General features: G+C 36.0%; 1 pseudogene; it reads left to right on the top strand.

The window, feature by feature from the left end:
- The first annotated feature begins 566 nt into the window (after nucleotides 1–566).
- LOC118009646 lies at nucleotides 567–6,053 on the top strand (annotated as a pseudogene).
- The last annotated feature ends 8,588 nt before the right edge of the window (nucleotides 6,054–14,641 follow it).

The following is a 14,641-nucleotide window of genomic DNA, read 5'->3' as shown; positions in this document are numbered from 1 at the left end:
ATAAATTTATTAGTAATTATCTTTAGAAAAAGAGTTTCTGCTGTCTCATAATTTGCCTGATAGAGTCAAGGTTATGCTTGATTTTAATAATGAATATCTGAACACTGCCAGAATCCACACTTTGGTTAAAAGACATCAAGGGATCTGGCATTCTTTGAATTAGCATATTTGCTAAGTTCATTTCCATTTTTTATTAACAGCATTTATATGGCCCTTCTTAAGACCTAGGTTTTTTTTTTTAATTACTTGCAAATATTAGCTTATTTAATTAATGTGGTCTTCCTAACAACCCTATGAGTAATAAGAGTAGAACTAATTCAGTGAATTCCAAAAACTACACAGGACAAAATAACACCTGAAGCAACTCCAATTTTGCACTCTGAGTTAGGTCAAAGTCAGCAGCCTTTTTCAGTAAATCTCATACAAGTGAATATTTTAGGCTTTATAGGCCGCAAAGTCTCTGTGGCAGTTAAAGTCATGTCTGCTAACGTTGTGCTAAAACAGCCATAGATAACATGGAATAAGTGGGCATTGCTCCAATAAAACTTGCTTTACAAAATGAGGTAATGGGCTGGGTGGAGCCAGTGGGTCATAATTCCGTGTCTCCTAACTTGGATGGTAAGCACAGAATATGATTCTGGTCCTATGAAAGTGTGAAGGAAACCAGGACCACTTGGCACTGAACGCCCCAAACGTTTCCTTGAGGCATTCTCCTTTTGGGGGAACTAAAAGCATTCCATGCTCATTTAAAAAAAAAAAAAAAAAAAGGAACTGTGATAAAAGAGAAAGCAAAATAGTACATGGTACCATAGTTAAATATAATGGAGTCATATCATTCTGTATTTTTTTTTTTTTTAAGATTTTATTTATTTGACAGAGACACAGCGAGAGAGGGAATACAAGCAGGTGGAATGGGAGAGGGAGAAGCAGGCTTCCCGCGGAGCAGGGAGCCCGATGCGGGGCTCGATCCCAGGACCCTGGGATCATGACCTGAGCTGAAGGCAGATGCTTAACGACTGAGCCACCCAGGCGCCCCATATCATTCTGTAATTTATATGTAAAGCCAAAACAAGCACTTTTTTTTTCATTTGCAATAGATGAAAGGGACTCAAAGAAATGAAAATTCATTTTGAAGATTTTTTATTTATTTATTTGACAGAGACACAGTGAGAGAGGGAACACAAGCAGGGGTAGTGGGTGAGGGAGAAGCAGGCTTCCCGCGGAGCAGGGAGCCCAATGCGGGGCTCGATCCCAGGACCCTGGGACCATGACCTGAGCCGAAGGCAGACGCTTAACCAACTGAGCCACCCAGGCGCCCCGAAAGTTCATTTTGAAAAGGGGTGGTAGTTAGTTATATAAATTTATATATTTATAGTTATATTAAATCATTTCCACAGATTGTACCTGTAATTGTAGACAATTATTTTGTCAGGATCTTTTCTGGGCTTTGACAAAATAGTTGATAAAAGTGAAAAGATCACAACAAATCTTTTCTAATCTTGAATTTTGAAAATACAGTAACTCAGAAACACTAACAGCAGGATAGTAACACTACTTTTACATATGAAAGAGATAACATTTAGTCTCCCTATTGATGAGAAATTTAAGACTTCTGGTATATTTGGCTAGCAGAGAGGAATTGAACAGCATGGCCCTGGTAGAAAGAATTAAATACATCAGTATACTTATTATGCCAAGCAAATGGAACAATTTACAGATTGGGAGCAGTGCAAAGTGTTGTCATTCTGGGCAAGAGCAACATCTATCATCTTATACAGGAATAGAACATTCTGTTCAGAGTGTTCCAGCCTTGGCTCTCAGTTCCTAAGATAAATCTCAACCCAGAACAAGTCAGTGATAGGATTTCAGCAGAGAGCATTATAGGGGCTTGACAACGCAGTGATTAGTTAATTAACCTGAGTACTCAGAAACCAATCCATATGATAGAATGTAGGGAAAACAAACTAGATATGCAAATTTTTCCTATATTTGAAGTGATTCACATTATAAAATAACCCTGACAATTTGCATATTGAAAGTAATAAATGTACATATGCCCTAAATATGGTATTTTAATTCTCAGTACTTTGAGTCAGATTGTTAACAAAGAGTCATATAATCCAATTTATTTGTGGAAAATGAAAAAAAGAATAGATTCTTCGCATTACTCAATAACTTATGTATGACCAAATGACAGATTTCTTTAGGCTTTCATTAAACGTTGTTAATGTAATTAGCAAAGACACTCTTGGATTGCTTTACAATTAATTGTTTACATGTCTATATCCCTTGAAAGAACTAGAGCTACTTGAAAATACAAATTGTATCCATTGGAATTTGTATATCTAATACCATAGTTGGCATAGAATATGTATTCAGTATTCAGCAAGTAATTGTAAAATTACTTCAGTTGAATATAATTTTTTGTTGTTGTTTTGGAAATGATGCAGTAGTATATATATGGAAAACACTCTTTTTCTACCCCTTCTGATTCCAAGTTAGTTGCAAAGGTTTATATGTCTTGGAATTTTTAGCTTAAAGTAGCAGTTGAGAAGCACTGTCTGTTGTAGCATTTTCTATGAAACCAAGTAAAAGATCAACTCATGAATCCTAGATATTCAGATATATAAACTATGAAATTTCAAAACCAAGAAAGAATTTCTGTTATCCATATGATAAAAATTAAATCAAAATACTCTTATCTAGACTTTCTCTCAAGTCAAAATAGTGTTTTGTTTTAAAACATTAATTCATTGGGAAAAAAACAAAAACAAAAACTGCTCTAAAAGTCAGAGACCCAGTGTTATAGGTTTGAGTAAATAGTTCACTGAAATAGATGCATGAACCACAAAATGCACAGGCAGGTCACCCAATATACTAGTGTAAATATTAGAGAAAAAAATGTGTTGAATTTAATGTATATTTTAGTAAATAAAAGAGTTCAGATGTTTTAAATACCAGAAGCATCACCCCTTTTTTAAGTGTAAGCATATATAAGATAAGTGAGAACAGTGACTTTTCATTCACTGATTTTCAGATAATCAGTTTTGGTGGTGGCATCATTCAAAATGTGGTTCCAGCAGAGGACCTGAGCAGACATTTTTCCAAAGAGAACATACAAATAGCCAATAGGTACATGAAAATAGTGCTTAACATCACTAATCATCAGGAAAATTCAACTCAAAACCACAATGAGCTATCACCTCACAACTGTTAGATGGCTCTTATAAAAAGACAAAAGATATGTGCTATGGTGAGTGCTGTGAATTGTGTAAGACTGTTGAATCACAGATCTGTACATCTGAAACAAATAATACATTACATGTTAAAAAAAAAAAAGATAGCGGGAAGTTGGAAAAATGAAGGGGGGGAATTTGGAGGGGGGGCGAACCATGAGAGACTATGGACTCTGAGAAACAAACTGAGGGTTCTAGAGGGGAGGGGGGTGGGGGATGGGTTAGCCTGGTGATGGGTATTAAAGAGGGCACGTACTGCATGGAGCACTGGGTGTTATACGCAAACAATGAATCATAGAACACTACATCAAAAACTAATGATGTAATGAATGGTGATTAACATAACATAATTAAAAAAAAGACAAAAGATAACAAATGTTGGGGAGAATGGAGAAAAGGGAACCATAGTGCACTGTAGGTCAGAATGCACATTCAGACAACCAAGGTGGAAGATAGTTTAGAGATTCCTTGAAAAATTATTCAGCCATAAAAAGAAGAAAATCCAGGGGCGCCTGGATGGTGCAATTAAGTGACTGACTTTTGGCTTCAACTCAGGTCCTGATCTGAGTCCTGAGACCGAGCCCCCCGTTGGGCTCCCAGCTCTGTGCAGATTCTGCTTCAGGTTTTCTCTCCATCTTCTTCTGCCCCTCCCACCCCAGGCTCTCTCTCTCAAATAAAAATAAATAAATCTTTAAAAAGAAGAAGAAGAAGAAAATCCTGCCATTTGCGGCAATATGGATGGACCTTGAGGGCATTACCAGTGAAATAAGTCAGAGAAAGACAAATACTGCATGATCTCACTAATATGTGAATTCTGAAAACTCTAAACTCCTAGAAAGAGTGGATTGGTGATTGCCAGGGGCTAGAGGATTGGAAAAATCAGGAGATAATGGTCAAAGAGTACAAACTACCTTTTATAAGATGAGTAAGTTCTATTTAATGTATAGCTTGATGACTATTGTTAATATATACTTAAAATCTTAAATACTTAAGTATACTTAATACTTAAAATCTAAAATACTTAACAATCTTAAATGTTCTCATCACACACACACAGGTCATTATGTGAGGTGATGGTAATCATTTCACAATATATATGCGTATCAGATTACCTTAAATTACACAGTATTATGTGTCAGTTATATCTTAATAAAGCTGAGGGTAAAAGTCACCAGAATAGGATACAGAGGAAATGTATAATGTCATGATGTAATTTCAGTAATTTTTTTAATCCCTAAATTTGGTAGGTCATCTAATGGTCTTAGTTTGCTCACAATCAAGGTAGATGCAGGTATGCAAATAAATAAATTATGTAAAGTCATAATGTGTGTTAGAAAAGACATCGGCAGAAATCAAAATAATTTTGTTAAAAGCAAGCAAAACAATTTTTTTTTGCATTTTATGACCTTTTATAAAGTTTTTTCATAGGCAATATAAAGATGTGAAATGAGTATGGGCTATAAGTAATGGACCAGAGTGTGATTTCACCACTTACTCTATATATAAACTTGGGCATATTGTATTATACTACTTAAATATCTTTCAGCCTGCCATTGCTATTTGTGAAAAAAGGAAAAAAAAAATTTTCTTGCTTCATTATGACACATTATTTAGGAAATGTATCAGACATGTACAGGCTTATTAAAATGGTAATCACTATAAGTTTTAAAATATTTTATTGATGCTATTCATACGAAAAATGTAAGGTGGATATCATCAAGATCACACAGGTTAATGACACAGTACAAGTTATGACTCAAAAATCCTGAAAATACTCCAGTGCTAGAGGAAAAGTGAAAGTTATTTGAACAGAAAAAAATATACATGAGATAAGTCAAGCTGTTAAAATAATAGTAAATATCAGGCGGAGGCAGGCACTTGGTGGGCAGGCCTGTTGGGGTGGGTCTGCATGGGCCTCGCAGCTGCCTGCCCTCCCTGAGGACAGAGGTCATAGAAGGAGCACGCTGCTGTAGCTTGGAGGTCTGACTCCTGGGCTGCAGCCCTGGCCTCCTGCCCTCTGGAAGGGAAAGAGCGAATCCTATCTGTGACCTATGATAGCCATGAAACTCCAAGCAGTGCAGAGCGGATGCATATGATCCCAGGGATCCTCAGGAGCATGGATTGATCTTGCCAAATGGAGACATTAACTGGAACTGCCCATGAGAGTGACCCCAGTGCGGAATGGCCAGTGGCCCCTGTGAGGAACAGTTCAAGTGGGCCTTTTTCTACTTGCACTATAGCACAGAGAATGTCAAGCCATCAGACTGTGTAGACCAATTTTGGGCCATGCAGGAATGCATGCAGAAATACCCTAACCTCTATCTTCAGAAGGAGGACGAGGAGGAGAAGCCAGTAGAACATTTAGAACAGACAGCTCCCACTGAGGCCCCTGCAACCAAAGAAGAGCAGGGGTCAAGCGAATGAGGACCACAAGGCATTGGGTTCCAGTACTTCTGCTTCAGAGTGATATGAACCTTTTGCAAAATGCCTTTTGGTCATTCTCTGATAAGTCTCTTTCCGCTATTGTTCTGTGCACCATAATGTACAAAATAACTTATTTTGATGATCAAGGTTCTTGGTCCTTTGACATATATACTGGAAAAAATGTATGTGTGTCTTACATAAACCTGTCAGCAAATGTAGCTGTCACTGTTGAATTCTCTTCTCAGATTACTCTGAACTTTGAAATAATGTGCTGACTATGCTCAGCAACCAAAAATCATTATCTGGGAATGAGTGAGCTGATTTATTTTGTGAGTGAGCTGATTTATTTTGATTGATTATATCCATTTTAGTAGATTTTATACCCCTTTGGGAAATGAAATAGAAACAAACATCTTCCTTTAAAAATGCTGGAGCGGGACCATTCCTAATACAAGAGGCCAGGTAGATGATCAGATACTAATTTCTTAAGAGCCATCTTGACCTTGAGTATATTAGGAGGTACTGTATTTCATTTCTGATACATTTTGTTTCCATTTTTACATTGAACTCAAGGTTTTCTGTGTTTGGAAATTGGAGCTTTAGACCGTCAGATTCACAATCCTTTTCTAAGTGAAGAGAAAGGCTGGTTTTGCTGTTCTTGTGTTTGCAAAAGCCCTGGTTTGGGGCCTGTGTTCACACTGGCTCTGTCTGTGTCAGATGCAATGTTTTTGAAAGGTGGGGACTTAATTGTTACCAAAGTAGCAGCCAAGAGAAGAAATGATGTGAATTAAGTTGTCAATTAAAAGGAAAACATGGTTTTTACCTGGAAAAAATAGTAAATATCAGATATGAATACTCAAACAACAGAAGAGAGAGTAGAGTGCGGAAATTTTGTGAACCTGGGATAGAGATCCAGTTTATGGAAATATACACACATCTAGCTACTAGTTACAACAGTGGAGGGGAAATGATGACATAAATGTATAGACAGATTTGAGAAATAATGTAAAGGTAGAATGAATTTGTTGGAGTCAAGGAATAGGGAATAGAATAATTCCTGATACATGAGTTCTCTGAGAAGGAGGTTTTCTAAAAGAATAAGGTTAGATATATAGAAAACATAAAGGAGCTAAATGAGTTTTGAAATGGGCTTTTTCAGTGTTGGGCCAGATCCTCTGTGTGTGTGTGTGTGTGTGTACAGGGGTGGGGGGGTTATTTGATACATTTTGATGCCAAGTTTAGAACTAGTCAATAGATTAAAACACAACTGAAAAAATTTTAAGTATATTGAATGCCATTTCAGTCATGCATTTTCTATGCATTGGTTTTCACTATTTTCAAGCATTTGTAATCAAAGTGATTGAGACTTCTATTGGTATCAACTAAAATAAATGAAACACATTTTTCTCTTGATCAATATTGATAGGTTAAAATTACAAATATGATAGTTTTGCCTCCTAAAAAGATGAAGGGTAGATTTTTGTTTCTGTTAATCCACGTAAAAGAGAAAAGAACCACTGGAGGCTGCTGTACTGTGGTTTCAGATGGTCATTGAACATCCGCTCACTTAATTTATTCTCATTGCTCTGGCCCAGTTCTGTCATTGACTTGAAAGACTTTTTCATATAAATGACACTAATGCTCTTTCACACTGAGTGCTGGCAGCTCACATAGGAATATCATCTAGAAAGGTTTTTTTTTTTCTTTATCAACTTTTGATTTGTTTTATGAGAATTGCAAGTGAGTTCACTATAAGTTATTCTTAAAGTCTGAGGAATAAATCAGATTAATCACTATTGGAATAAAAAATAATAGAAAAAATAGAAATGCATTTTGAATCATTTATGTTTTCTTTATTTTATAACTAAATTTTAATATAAAATTATGAAATGAATATTTATTTAAATTAATCAACATTTACATCATGCTTTTTAATGAATAAACCACACACATGTACACACACACAAGTGTGTATGTCTAATAACAGAAAGCAGTACAAAATATTATAAAATTACATAGTAAAGATCCCTATGACATACTAATAATATATCCCCTCCCCAGAGGCAAGAATGTTAATGGTTCTTGTTGATCCTTTGGAAATAATAATAGAGCATCCCCCAGAAGGGATTTGAATGTGTTTCTTCCTATTTTCAATCAAAGGGAAGTTACTGTCCACAATATTTTAAACTGTGTGCTTTTTATTTAAAAAATGTTATCAATTCTAACTCTTATAGATTTGGTCTTCTGGGCTGTCAACCCATTAGGTTACACCATGAACCCATTATAAGGTATCCCACAAGGCTGTAGTTGACTGCTGTGATTTAAGCATTAAATCTCATGCAAATATTATTTAAGGATTTTTTTTTTTGTCAGCTGTAAAATTGGAAGAATAGTATGTAAGTTAAAATGTTTCTGAAAATCTTTGAAAAAATGTCCAACTCAGTCTTAGTTAACTCCCAAATTCTACTTCTGTTGTAAAGCACATTCTCAAGAAGCTAAGGGTCAACTGTATTGTTTTTAAACCTTTTTGAGCCAACATTACGCAGATCATACCTTGGACTAACAGTCTCACACTCATAGGAAAGCATGCAAAATTGCACCGGGAGGACTAGTTCTATGCTACAATCCTAATGAATTCCATCATGCACTTCAACTAGGTTTACCTTGTCTTCAGTAGAAGTTACAATTGCCCTGGCCATCCATAATCCTCTCCATTCTAAAATTTACTCAGAAATTGGTTATTTCCCCTGCAATATCAACCACATGTATGGCTTGCTGTTCTTTTGCTTGTTTACTCTTAAATGGTGACCATATTTTCTGCTCATTTCCTTGATTCTGTGATGGTCACATTTGTCATCAAACAAATCATACCATATTATATAATAATATACTTTGAAATATCTCACTCTTTTTTACACTATTTCTTTCAGGTCACCTTTTCAGGGTACTTTATTAAATTGTACCTCTAGATCTAACCAGAATCATGACATATTCATGGATTCCAACACTTTTTTTTTTGTTACTCTATTCATTTTCCTTTTTATTTTTCCTATGTCCAGACTAAAATCTTTGACTTATAAGAACAGTTACATAGTTGCAAATTATCTGATCCCCTTGTTTCACTTTTTTCTAACTTGCCATGAAACTCAACCTCTGGATAGATCCTACAGTTTATTCTGTCTAGCTGATTGTTGAAAGAAAACAATCTCTGCTTGACTCATTTCACTTAGCATAATCCCCTCCAGTTCCATCCATGTTGATGCAAGTGGTGGGTATCCATCCTTTTAGTAATATTCCATTGTATATATGAACCATATCTTCTTTATCCATTCATCTGTTGAAGGGCATCTTGGTTCCTTCCACAGTTTGGCTATTGTGGACATTGCTGCTATGAACTTTGGGGTGCATGTGCCCCTTCTTTTCACTACATCTATATTTTTGTGGTAAATACCCAGGAGTGCAATTGCTGAGTCATAGGGTAGCTCTATTTTTAACTTTTTGAGGAACCTCCGTACTGTTTTCCAAAGTGACTATACCAACTTACATTCCCACCAACAGTGTAAGAGGGGTCCCCTTTCTCCACATCCTCTCCAACATTTGTTGTTTCCTGCCTCGTTAATTTTTGCCTTTCTAACTGGTGTTAAGGTGGTATCTCAATGTGATTTTGATTTGAATTTCCCTGATGGCTAATGATGTTGAACATTTTTTTTCATGTGTCTGTTAGCCATTCATATGTCTTTTTTGGAGAAGTGTCTGTTGATGTCTTCTGCCCATTTCTTGACTTGATTATTTGTTTTTTGGGTGTTGAGTTTGAGGAGTTCTTTATAGATCTTGGATACCAGCCCTTCATTTGTAAAGTCATTTGCAGATATCTTCTCCCATTCCGTGGGTTGCCTCTTTGTTTTGTTGACTGTTCCCTTTGCTGTGCAGAAGCAATTATCATACGGTTTCACTTATATGTGGAACATAAAGGATAGCATGGAGGACATTAGGAGAAGGAAGATAAAAATAAAGCGGGGGAAATCGGGGAGATGAGCCATGAGAGATTGTGAACTCTGGGAAACAACCTGAGGGTTTCAGAGGGGAGGAGGTGGGGGGATGGGTTAGCCTGGTGATGGGTATTAAGGAGGGCACGTATTAAAATGAACACTGGGTGTTATACGCAAATAATGAATTATGGAACACTACATCAAAAACTAATAAAGTACTGTATGGTGACTAGCATAACATAATAAAATAAATAAATAAATAAATAAAAGAAAGAAAACAATCACCCATGTTATAATTTAAATTCTTAATTTCACACTTCAATTTGGACTTGGTATTTTCTTAAAATACTTTTTTTTTTCCTCTAAAAGTCAGTGGGAGACAGTTCTCCATGAATGTTTTCACATCCTTTCATGGTCCAGGATTTGGGCATAAAAAGAACTGGTAGACTTGGTAAAAAAAAAAAAAAAAAAAAATGATTGTGTAGTAAATATGCCTTGGAAACTAGAGATTGAGTATTTCTTAGAAATGATTGATAGACTTATCTCCCCAGGAACCAGTTACTTACAATGCAGTGAAGTGAAGCTAGAGATCTTTTTCCTTTCCGCTATGCACCGTCCCCCCATGGGGATTCATTTATATTCCAAAGTGAAGGTGCTAATGAATGTTTGAAGTTATTTTACTGTATACTGTAGACTAATGGTATTCCATCTCCTAGTGGTGGAACACACACACACACACACACACACACACCTACTTCATATCTAATCTGGTGAGGTAAACTAATACCAGATTCCTAACTTTTGGGTCTGTTACCAAATATTGATACTAAGTACAGTATCAGTGAGGTCCTAGCTGGAAAAGTGATTCACTTGAGGTGTTCTAAGTAATAAGAGAATTAGAAAATCTTAAACAATCATTGTAAGGGCTAGATGAGCGAAAGGTAGAAATCTAGGTGTTTAGAAAGTGCCTAAATTTCTAGGAACCTACAACTAGTGTCTAACCTACCTACAGCAATGAAACAAGTCGTTCACAGGAACTCAGCCAGAAATTAAAAGCTTTATCTTGCTTAGTGCCTATGCATTTTCCTGTAACTGTGGCTGGAAAATAATGTCTTCTCTTCTTTCAAATTTTGCACAACATGTCTCAATCTAGCCTGAATGCCTGCTCTCAAGGAATACCAGGATGTGCAGTTCTCAACCATCTCTTGCGTGGTGCACGAGTGTGTGTAAGATGAATGGAGACGAACAATCCAGGCCACACTGACTTTTTGACAAACAGCTTTATGCTAATGTTGCTTGCCTATGAGATTTCTTATGCACTTAGCTTTTTTTCATTTTCTCTTTCCTCTGCTTTCCTTCTCCGTTTGACAGAGGGATTAAAGAAGAGTCAATATATCCAGTACCCAATGCTGCACACAAAATAAGGTTGAGTTTAAATCTCAGGATGTGCCATTTCCCTGTAGAAATGTGGTCTGCTTGTCCTTTTCTTGAAACACAACAATTGGACCTTCTTTCTCCATGTCCTTTATATGCTGCATGTCTGCCAGTGCCTTTGATAGCCTTTCCTTCTTAGCCTTAATAATAGTCTTATTATTAAATGCCATAATAATCTGCATTATTGCATGCAGATTAGGATGCCTTTCATTTCATCAAAAACACAGCCTATATCATGTATTTTATTTTCATAATGGTATGTGTGTGTGGGGGGGGGGATTCCTATGAAAAGAATGGGGAAATGCAACATTTTAGTGAGCCAAGCAGAAAAACTACCTTTATTCCTTTCTCAGTAACTGATGCTCCTCTAAGTACTGTTCTAGCCCCAACAGAGATTCTGTTGGAATTTTACTAGTATCCTCATCCTCAATGTAATTTTTTCCCTAAATACCCTATTAATTCCTTCTTAATGCTTGTAGTATGTCTGAAACATATCTTAGGGTTTCAGAGTCCTTTGTAGTTTTCATTCACTTTCCACTTGCAGATTTTCATGTCCTTGGGTCTCACTGTAAGTATAACCTTGGATCTTACAATAGTACACTGTAGGGAACTTTAGTCCTTCTTTACCCACCAAGTAGGGTAGGGAGTGTAGGTTTTAGGTTCTTCCTAAGAGAATTTATTTTTCTTACTTTATTAGTGTTTGATCCTTCAATCCCTTCTTCAACCTGGTCTCATTCAAATTCTATCCATCCAGCAATTCTTAGTATTACCTAAATTTGAAATTAAACCTTACCAATCTTCCAGGATAATCATTTAAGAATTCTCTTAATTTAAATTGCTTTTTGATGGAGTGGTTATGTGTTGTACAAAAATTGTTCAATTCTCTATGTATAATTTAATTTAATTTACATATTTAAACTTTTGACCCTTTTTTTCTCTTGCCTCTTCTTTTCTACTTCTTTGTATATTTATTGCTATATTCTGAATATTATCAGTATATCCAGCCAATATAACTCCATCTTCCTCAGTTTACCCTCTGACCTTAGTCAATATCACCTCAATAAATATTTTCTAGATAGCTATTAATTATTTGTCTTAAAATATTTGCCGCAAAGTTTTATGTAAAAGAAAAAACCCTAATGACCACCAGGATTTAAACCATGCAGTAGAGTCTCCTCCACAGAACACAGTAATCTCAACCACATCCATCTAACATTCTTTTACCAGCTCAGTTACTCCTTCAGCTCCATCATCCTTTGTTGAGGGGGCACTTAATTCAGTATGTAAGTTTTCTAAGATGAATTGACTTCCTTTTTTGGTCAGCCCTCTAGGTGTTTTCTCAATCAGGGGCTTCAAGTCACCTTCCAAATACATATTTTCTTCTTGGGAACCATTGTTTATATAAATCTGGTTTTAATTTCATTTGTTGAGTGAATTAGAAGTTCCTTTATTACAACAAGTAACTGTGATAGAAAGATTAAAATAATGCCTTATAAACCAACAACCATTAAAATTACTGCATTGTTCTTTATTTCTTCTTAAAAGACACAACATTTTCTCATGTACCTAACGTTTCTCATAAAAACAAGGAGGGTGACTAGAAGCCATTGTTTAGTAAATTCTGCATTCTGAGTTTGGGATATAACACAGTTTGGGATGTAAAGATGTCACAGTGGAGCTTAAATAGCATCGGCTTTTAGGTATCATGATATAACACTTCTGTGCTCCCCAATTCAGTGCCACTGGTTGTTCCTTTCTAACCCCAAATGATTGCACCCTGGAAAAGGATAAATTCTCTTTCAATCTGTACTACCTGGAAGGTTAAAGACCCCACTGCGTCTAGTGACATTCTGCCATAAGTTAGGTTTGTCAAGTTTCCCATAAATTAATTTATTTTATCTAACTCTCAAACACATCTTTCACCAACAGTGACCTTTAAAAACATTCAATTCCATAGTTCCTACAATATTCATAAACCTTTATGGGTGATGAAACAAGAATGTTCACAGCTTGTTGATGAATATGATATTCTATTAGAATCATCATTATATGGTGAATCCATCCAAATAATGCTTTTGTATTCTCTTCAAGCTGATTTTCTGACATGGGGTGTCTCCTGGAACATAGCTCTCTCTATTGTCCTTATTTACAGCTTTTTAAAATTTCTTTTTTTAAAGATTTTAAAGAGAGAGAATGAGAGAGAGAGAGAGAGAGCACACGAAGGGGGGAGGGTCAGAGGGAGAAGCAGACTCCCTGCCGAGCAGGGAGCCCGATGCAGGACTCAATCCTGGGACTCCAGGATCATGACCTGAGCCGAAGGCAGTCGCTTAACCAACTGAGCCACCCAGGCATCCCTCAACTGTGTATATTTTAACCACTGCCCCCCCCCCCCAATTTATCTGTTTGAGGAAGATACCATAACCTTTTTAGTAAAGTCCTTTATGTTAACTTTGGAGAACAGTTATCTGTAATGTCATGACCCCGTCTCTCTTGAAACTGTCGAAGTACTATTTTCATTTTCTTAAAAAAAAATTCTGTCCTCTTTCACATTTGACCTATTCAGAGAAGGATACTAATCTGAGAAATTTAGACCAATCCTTCTCAATATTTGGAGAAATGAAGTACAGTCTACTTTCTTCCCGCACTAGGAAACTGTCCTAAAACTGCTACCTTGATTGTTGAAATACAAAATTCAGTAACTCTACTGTTCAGTAACCAACACCCTACTCAATTTGTTGACAGTACTTTTCCAGGGTGTCTGAGAAAAATAACTAGAAGTCTAAACACAACCTACAAAGTGCATAGCAATAATAACTGTAGTCAACAACGCATAAATTGAGTCCTCAGGTGGTGCCATGTCATTACTTTTCTCTAAATTATTCAGAGGGAGTCTTGAGAATGTGTGTATATCAGCAGGAATCTAATATTTTTCCAAGAAAACAAGTGTATATTTCCCAGCATTTACACCTTTAGTGAGTGTAAGAGCTGAAAGAGATAGCTTACCCTGATTGGCTCAGTGGAAATAACATGTTTAAGTCTTGCCCTGGACTTGATAAACTTCTATGAACACTTTTTCCATTGACTATACTCTTCCTCTATTTCCATTTATTATTTGTTTTGATTATAAATTGATTATAAGTTGACCTAGGGTAGTGTTATTCATGTTTCTTGTGCTTAGTTCTCTGAATTTCTTACACATGTGGTTTAGTACTGTTTTTCCAAATTTGGAAAGTACTCCATAGTCATATCTTCAATTTTTTTCTCTTCTACTTTCCCTCCTTTAGGAACTCCGGTTACCCACATATTAGGCATCTTAAAGTTGTTTCACAGTCCACTGCTGTTCTGTTCATTTTTATTTTTCAGCTTCTTTTCCCTTTGTGTTTTATTTTGGATAGTTTCTACTACTTTGTTTCAAATTAATTAAACACTTTTTTATTTATTCCATCAAATATATATATTTATTTATTTATAAAGAGATATCTATCTGTCTATCTCAGGCATCATCATCCTAATCTATAGAAGTCCAGTTAATTTATGTGTGTGTGTGTGTGTGTGTAT

Source organism: Mirounga leonina, unplaced genomic scaffold (assembly GCF_011800145.1).
Source record: "Mirounga leonina isolate KUSES-001 unplaced genomic scaffold, KU_Mleo_1.0 Mir_127, whole genome shotgun sequence".
Taxonomy (NCBI): domain Eukaryota; kingdom Metazoa; phylum Chordata; class Mammalia; order Carnivora; family Phocidae; genus Mirounga; species Mirounga leonina.
This window is presented reverse-complemented; position numbering and strand designations above follow the sequence as displayed.